The sequence below is a fragment of the Psammomys obesus genome, unplaced genomic scaffold (assembly GCF_907164565.1).
Source record: "Psammomys obesus unplaced genomic scaffold, mPsaObe1.curated_primary_1811, whole genome shotgun sequence".
Lineage (NCBI taxonomy): Eukaryota > Metazoa > Chordata > Mammalia > Rodentia > Muridae > Psammomys > Psammomys obesus.
Window position 1 is genome coordinate 2,090,501 of NW_026585587.1, and position 9,239 is coordinate 2,099,739.

Sequence of the window (9,239 nt, forward strand, 5' to 3'; positions counted from 1 at the left end):
CAGTTCTCAACCTTGGCTGTGCCTGGGAATCACTAGGCATAGAAATACTGTCATCTTCTTAGCACCTAGGTTTAGAACTCACCGTCCATGGCAAATACGCCCATCGTGCTCACCACCACGTCATACCCCCCTACTCCTAAGGCTGAAATCAAACCTTCTCTCCTGTGCCTCCAGAGCAGTCTCAGCTTGTTCACCAAACCACCACTTCTCAAAGGCTCTTAGGCAAAAACCTAGGATTCCATGTTTTCTCCTTCTTCATACAACATTGTTCTGCATCGTTGGCATCTTTCAACTTTATAAGTCTCCCAAACTTACAGACTTTCCTTACCATTTGTTTATTAATCTGCCTTTTCAAATATGATAACAGATATTAACTGCATGCCCACCATAGGTTGGTACTCTTCTAGGTGTTTGCAAAATGCCATCTTGAGAAACATTGGGAAGACTGTTTACCCTAGTAATTACCTAACAGTCTAGGAAGGAGAGGACTAAATATTCTCTCATTGGTCACAATACAGAGTGCAGGGGACATATTTCAGGGCAGCCAGAAACTGACACAGATAAGACAGGGATGTTTTTGTGCAAAACAACCTGTTTCTCAGAACATTCCATCCAAGTCCATCCAAGTGAACCAAGTGTATAGATAATGAGAACAAAAAAATCATGAGGTTAGAGGTCAATGAAGATCCAGAGCCAGTGCTTGTCTTGGCTCCAAACCTTCATTTGGCCTCAAATCTTCAGGGTCACCCTCTGCTTGAGCCTAAACAACAGGTCAGGCTTTCTGTGTAGCCTTTCAGTACCTTCATGCTGTTCATGTCATAGCTGGAACCTTTCTTTATAGCTTTCAATTCCTACACACACAGACACAGTGTCTTAGAAGCTACTCTAAGATTTCTTTTTAACCCCGAAGCCCCTCTTTTCTGCTTACTTTCCACATAACTGGACATTCTGATTTCAAACTTAAAGACCAAACAAGACCGTTGCTGTAGCAACAAAGATGCTCTACTGGTTACACAGCAATCACTTCAGCTGGTAAATAGATCTCAGGGATGAAAATGCCAGAATTCACGTGATGAATCTGTTGATAAGGCTGAGCGGACCTCAGCCCACATCTCACTCCCAGCCTCCACCTGTGACAACTCCCGGGAGTCCTTCTGGGACATAATTTTTGTTCCGGCTTATTGGAGATTCGAGGAAGACTCTATAAAACTTCCAAACTCTGTGGTATAATTTTGAGTTTACATGGAATCACGGAACTCGATGAAGGCTGGGGAGCTGGGAAAGGGTCATGGCTATTAAATGAAGCTTGTTTCTATTGCTGGTAACAAACTACCTCAATATCTGGAGTTCAAAACGTTACTCTCTCATGTTGCTGTGAGGTGACAATTGAGAGTGTCTTAGCTGGGCTCAGGGCTGCCCATCCAGGCAGAGTCTAGCTGATTCGGCATTGCACTATGTGAATGCTGAACCACATCAGGGTCTGCTTCCAAGATGGCTTCCTCAAATGGCTATCTAATTAGGGAATCAGAGACGTCTGTGGAGGACAGCCTTGAATCTTCACCCTGTGTACTTCTGCATGAAGCTGCTGAGTCAATTATAATTTGGTGACTAGCTTCCCTGGATGACCAGTCCAAAGGAGAGCAAGGGGGGGGGGTGCAATTTTTGGAAGTCACATTGTCATTACTTCCATGGTGTGCTGTTGACACAAGTCAGCCCTAGTCATTAAGAGGAAACCACACAAGGATGTGAACATAAGGAAAGGGGCACTGGTAAAGACCGCCTTGCAGTCCAGTTACCGCCAAAGAAAAGGAGCTAAGAACACAGGGCAGACCCTTGTGTTTAGGTTTCCTGACTCAATACCGTCAATGAATTATTGCTAACCTGTGACCACATGCTGGCACAAGGCCTGTATGCTTTTTCCCAGAGCATACCCAAGAGGCTTCTCTTCTGCTGCTTCACAACTGTGTTGTCCCTATTTTTAGCCATAAAGGAGTTAAAAGTGCTCTGAGACACTGATCCCCTCAGCCCATAGCGCAGCTGAACAAGGCCTACAAAAAGTGGAAAAATACGACCAATCTCTATTTTTTTGTGACTATGTACAACTTATACATACGCATACCATACCCAAATATATATTTCTGGTTATGGGAAAAGTTCTCTGGCCAGAGTTTCTAAAAAAAAAGTATTAGGCTCGAGCTCTATGGAAAGGACAAAGACATTAATGTATGCCACTCAGCTTACATCAGTTTTTTCAGTATACGATGGTATTGTTCAAATCTCTTGTAATATAGTACTTACTCTCTTACCTTTGTACGTTTTCAGATCATTCAGGTGTATGCTTTAATCCCTCATTAGGGCAATAGATTTCTCTACTTTTTGTTTTCAGTTTGGCCAGTTTTTATCTTTCATCTTTTGAAGCTATGTTATTTGCTGCTTAGAAATTTAAAATAAAAAAAAAAGAAATTTAAAATAATAGAAACTTGACCCTGGGAAGAGAGCCTCTATTATTAGGGTTGTTCTTCTATAGTGCTAAGCATCACTGACTCTCTATTCGTGTGTTATGACACACTCTTTTCCCATGTATTTTCTGTACATATTTTTGAATGTGTGTGTGTCTGAACTATCTCTTGTAGACAGCATATTGCTAGATTTTCTTTTTTGTTTTATCATGAAGTACGGTTTGATAATAAAATTTTACCTCACTACTCAGTTTCTATATAATTGTATTTATACCATCCACTTAGATTAATTTTGCCCACCTACTTTCTTTTTGCAGTCTTCTCTGTTTGCTGTTCATTTTTTTTTTTTTCTGTTCTGGACTTTTTTGATTTACTAACCATATTGTATTATATACCTTCTATTTCTATCATTTGAATGCTTACTCTAGAAATTACACGATAGTTACTTAACTCACCTAACATTAATCTATACCTCCTCTTCAGAGACAATGCCTGTCTTTAACATTTTTGGGTTTTTTTTTTCCACCTTCCTCTCAACCTGAATGTTATCTATACTTGATATTTTAACTTAAACTCTCTTTTGCTACTGTTCCTTAACCTCATCAGATAGATTATTACTGCTGCACATTCACAGGAGATTAGAGGCCTGAAACCACACACCCTCTCAGGAACCTTCTGTATTTTTCCTTCTGTTTTTTTGTTCGTTTGTTTTGCTTTTCTTAACCTCCATGTGGTCTTGCCTTTCTGAGATCCTCTGGGTTGAGGGTGCAGGTGAGTTTGGTTGGATACAGTTTGATGGTTTGGTTATATGCTGGGCAGTTCCGGTCGCCGTCTCTGGTGAGCCCTGCCTGGCCTTGGCTTCTGACCCAGCCTGCACCATCCAGGAGCCAGCTACCACTTTTGCTGCATTAGGACCCCAAGCTCCATGTGTGCAACTCCTGTCCTCCAGTTTTCAGCTTACCTCTTGGTTTTAGGACTTCACACAAAAATTAATTAGTTTGGAAATTCTTGTCTGTCCTTGAAATGCTTCAAATTAATGAGCACTTTAATATGTGATATCTATTGTAAAAACATACAGTTGTTTTCCTCAGGAGAATTTATCCACATAATTCACAGTTATACAATCTGAAACCTCAACAAATGCTGTTTTCTTTCAAAATGTAGAAGGCAATAAAGGCTACCTACATTTTACTTAACAAAAAGTAATAATTAGGGCTGGAGAGATGGTGCAGAGGTTAAGATTATCGGTTGTTCTTCCAGAGGTCCCAAGTTCAATTCCCAGCAACTGTACGGTGGCTCACAACCATCTGTAATGGGATATGATGCCCTCTTTTGACATGTACTGCATACGCACACAGAACACTCATACATAAGTAAAAAAGAAAAATAATAATTAAAAATAGCATGCCAAGCATATGCTAAGTATTTCACACAGATTATCTAATCAGCATACTTTACAATAGATCCTACTATATACTATATACCCAACAAGTTTTAGCTGTCATAGTTACTTTTGTATTCACTTCTCATGTGAAGATTTTTAGACTTCTTTTTCTGCCCTCCAGCAGCAGCTAAAGTTAGGGATGCAAAAATCTCACTTCTGAGAGTTTTGTAGACTTCTCCATTACTTGGGTCTGTTCAGCACGGTGTAGTATTATAGCATAGGTGATTAATACTTTGTCTTCTGAAGTGAGTTTCATTGTTACAGGTTTCCAGTGTCTATACAGAAGGCATGATTTAGGGTGTGACATTCTCAAATTGTACCATTTGTCACTGGCCCATGCAGAGAATCTTGGCCTCTGGAAAGGCCTCATCTAAACTCTTAGTTTTCTCCCCGTGCAAACTGAATAAAATCATTATTGGGTCGCGGTTTGGAATCCCTTCTTCATTTCCATTTTTTCTCAATAAGCGTCGTCAAAAAAAAAAAAAAAAAAAAAAAAAAAAAGATTTTAAATTGTAATTTGAACAGATGCAGTAAAAAGCATTTTAAAAGCACACCCTTGACTTAGATTCTGTTTGTTTGAGCTAGATCTCAGTGTCATTTTAACAGACTTGCACTGTAAATAACTTAAGTTCTGGTGCCAAGAACCAATTATCTACAGCGAGAAAAAAAAAAAAAAAGAAGATTTTATACAGAATGAATCATCATTTGAACACTTCGGAGGCTCAGCAGGCAAATTGGCTTTGATAAGGTGAAATACTGTTTCTTGATTAGGAATGAAATCGCCAACCTGAGGTGGTTGCTCTTAGGGACTGAGGAAAACACAAATCAAATAATATTCACACAGAATTCCCCAAGTCTCATCATGATGCAAGGATCCTTAGACTAAAGATGAAAAATCATATTCACAAACAACAACAGATTTATTCAGTGAATATACAGCCTCAATGGCACAATATGCTGGGTGCTTTTCCTGAGACCTTCTTTTTTGTATATTTGCATATATTCATTATACATAGGTATATATAAATGTATATTGCATTTATATTTATATATAATATTAATATCACTTTTTTTGAAAGAGAGTTTTATTTTAATTTCTTTGTTATTGCAGAGTTACAAATTCCTTGCTTTGTTTATTTATTTTTGAGAGGAGATTTTTATGTAGCCCAGGTTGGCCTTGAGTTCACGATGATCTTGAACTTCTCAAACTGTTCTTTTTTATCTTTATTTTTTATATTAATTACAGTTTAATCACTTTGTATCCCAGCTGTAGTCCCCTCTCTCATTCCCTCCCAATCCCACCATCCCTCCCTCATCTCCTCCCTGCCCCTCTCTAAGTCCACTGATAGGAGAGGTCCTCGTCCCCTTCCATCTGACCCTCGTTTATCAGGTCTCAGCAGGACTGGTTGCGATGTCAAGATGGTGGCAATATTCAGCTCGCAGCATATCTGAGAGGCAGAGGATCTGGAATTCCGAAATTGGTGAGTATAATACACTTTTCAAATTTACTTGAATTGTAAACTTATTTATAAGTTAGTAAGAAATACAACCAAGTATTTCTGTTAGTGTTAGTTATGATTCTACTCCACCCACAGCCAAGGGTGTTTTTGACCAGTTTTGCTGAGAAATGACTGTCAATAAGGGTTCACTCACATGCGTGCTGCTTGAGCAGCAGGCCAATCTGCCCCACCCCTCCCCCCATGTAGCAGAATCTGGTAGATTTGATGGTGCAGTATTCTAGACTTGTTCTCAGGTCATCTTGCTGGACATTAAACTCAGTGTAACTTAAATTATTGCCTCCCTCATTATTCCCTAAGCTTAGAGAACTGGGCAGGGTACCAGCCTTTGACATCGTGTGCCTGTGTGTGTGTGTGTGTGTGTGTGTGTGTGTGTGTGTGTGATACTTGTGTGTGTTCCCATGTGTTTAAGTGACTTTGTATATGTAGATGTTGGGCACATGTGTATGTACGTTTGATGAAGGAGAGATGTTTTTCTGTGATGCCATCCATCATGGTTTTTTTTAGACAAATTTTCTCACTGACTTAGAACTTGTCAAGCAGGCTGGGCCACCAGGCTAAAAAGACCGAGGAATCTTCCTGGAGTGATGGGGTTGGAAGTGTATGTCACCACTTCTGGGGTCAAAGGATCAAACCCATGTCTTCATGCAAGCACTTTAGCTGCTGAGTACTCTCTCTCTCTCTCTCTCACCTCTTCTTTCTTGCTAAGTGAAAACATTCCCTCATGAATTAAGTAAATTCCCAGCTCTCCACTCCATGGGGCTGCAGAAGATGCCTCAGCACACATTTGTCATTCTGAATGACAAATGAAATGCTTACCTCCAGCTGGTATGTGGACCTCTAGCACTGCCTGAAGCAGGAGAGTTCTAAACTCATCAATGAAGGACTAAAAAGCAAGGCAGACCTCTGAACATTACTACCTGCAGCTTTCACTGGGCCGTTTTCCTTGTTTTGTTAATAGCCAATGACTTGAGATCTCCTCAGAGAGATAAAGTTTCCTTACGGTCTTGAACCTTAAGCAATATTTAGTTGAATATTTAGCTGAATTTTTTTCTGATCATGAGAAGAAATGCCTGAAGCAGGTACATGTTTTCTGAAGATGAACAGATCTGATGTTAATTTCCACCCTGTTATTTACATGCTAGGAAACATTGTGCATATAGTGCTTAACCCTTGAATCTCAGTTTCCTGATTTTTGCATAAACCCACTTCTAAGGTTTCTGTGAAGATATGATGTGATGCATGGAAAGCCCCAGGCACAGTGGGCTTTCCAAGAGAGGCACCGGTAGGGGATGATTAGAATCTTTTGGCCATACCACAGATGAGGTTATTGGATGAGTCGGGGCTGATGAAATCAAGTGTGAATGCAGAGATTCTTGGACAGAGACCCAGCTCCACGATTCTACCCACAGCAGCCTCAAATCAGATCAATGGATCCTTGGCTTGGACTCAGAAAAGAATTTCAGGACAAGCCAGCATGAAGCAGAGTCAGAGTTTATTACAAGTAGGAAGGTACTCAGAGAAAGAACACAGCACACTGAGAACACGGGTGAAGGCTTCTTAGAGATAAGCTGCTGTTAAATGTCTTGGCATGTCTACCATTTTGGTTGCTCTTAAAGCTGCATCTCAAAGGGCTACTAAAAAATCCTCTCTCTCTCTTCTTGGTAAGCAATACCATAGTTACTTCTGAGTTTCTTTGATGGGAAATAAAACCAGGGGTTAAGTTGGTGTAAGAGCTTAGGACTTTTTTCTTTCAGTAAATGGAAAAGGGGTTCTGATGACATTTCTAGAAAAGCGCAGGTTTATAGCTGAGAAGGAGAAAGCCTTTAGCAAATGCTCCATGTGTGGGATGACTGCTTCTCTCCAGAGTGAAGACCCCTGCCCCCATATCCTCATGACGTCCCCTGTCTTTATATCCTCCTCACTTTTAATGCCCAAGTTTGTGTCGTGTGTATGGAAAAAAGACTAACTTTAGGACAACTGAAGCCATTTCCACATCTGCATAGAAGATAAAGGGCCAGGAGGAAGCTTCATGATTGGGCAAAAAGATATCTGTGTCAGTTTTCTGTTGGTTTTTGCTGTGTTTAACGAAGCATAAAAGAATAGAATTTCTTGACTCTCCTTAACATCAGGGTGGGGTTGGTATCAAGTGAATCGAACCCAAAGGAATGATTAATCTCATCACCGATTAATATCTTCTGAGCACCCTGTGGTTTGATTTACACATAAAAAGCAAATTAGAGTCATCATCAAAATAACTCTAATCAAAGACTATTTTTTATCTCAATTAAGATAACATTTTGGTGCCTGTGATTAATCTAGTGTTGCAAGATAAAATGACAGTGACTTAACATATGCTTCCTCCCCCAATTTAATCCATTTTTTAAAAATAATGCTGTTTTGGTTCTTTGAAAACTCTGGCCTGATCCTGGGAGAACATTAATGATTCATTAATGAGTGTTTACCTAGCTAAGCATACAGAGGCTGATGTTCATGTGAGGCAAGAGCAATTAGCAACTTTGCAGCTTAGGGTCCTGTTTATGCAGGTTGTATCAAAGTAAATCATTTTGTCAGTGCCTATGGAAGGTGAATGATAATGTATTTGGAGCTTTTCCAATTTCATTTTTAGTGTGAAAAAAACAGTATTAATTAATCCTCTGAATACACTGTGATCAAGGCATGCTTGTTTGTAGGATAGAATATAGTACTGACAGTGGGAAGACCTTCGTTAATTCTCTCTCTCTCTGTCTCTATCTCTGTAACTGTGTTTGTGTGTGTGAGAGATGTGCGTTGTATGAATGCTAGCTTGAGAATGTGAGTTATATGGGTGCTATGTGGATGTGTGGGTGCATGAGGTGTGCTGCATACACATGAGCGTGAGTCTGTGTGTGTGTGTGTGTGTGTGTGTACCTGTGGTGTGTGGTACATGCATGAGAGTGTGTTTGTATGTGTGTGCACTCGTGTGCCCATAGTGAAGGCAAAGCAGGACAGCTAGCATCTTGCTCTGCGGCTCTCTGACTTATTGAGGCAGGGATGCTCACTGAACCAGAAGTACATTGCTTGGAGTAGACTGGCCAGCAAGTGAGCTAGCTCTTAGCATCGGCCTTTATCTACTTCACACATCCATGCCTGATTCTTCCTGTTCCCATATATTTCTTCCAACCGTCAAGAGATATTTGTTTTTTAAGATTGCTTTCAACTACTGCTTGCTTTAAACAGTGATCAACATAGCACTCACACACACACATATACACACACTGTTTTGAGTCAGGGGCTTGGAAGAGAACACAACATTAAAGCTATGCTTTAGCTCAGGTTGTCAAAGCTGACCGCATGCAAGGCATGGAAGGTTCATTGTACTGTTCTCTTAAAGGCAGGTGAAACTTTAACAGGCTGAGAACACAGTAGAGTGGCAGGTTGAAAACAGAGTCTTAAATGATCTTGAGGCATGCTCTTAACACAGTTGCAAGGGCCAGTAAAGGTTCAGGCTCTTTAAGGAGAGAGATAGTATTTAAAACCATATTGTCATACCCGTTTTTGCTGGATGCCCTCACACGTATAAGAGAGGTCACTCAATGGTCAACGTGGACAAAATCTTTGCCATTATAAACCAATGTGTTCTCTAATAAGGGGAACAGGGACTATTCCTGACATGAACTCAACAGCGAGCTCTTAGGACCCCTCCTCCCCCCAAGGGAGGAGCAGTCTTGCCAGGCCACAGAAGAAGACATTGCAGCCAGGCCTGAAGAGATTTGATAAGCTAGGGTCAGATGGAAGGGAAGGAGGTCCTCCCCTATTAGTGGACTTGGAAAGGGGCAG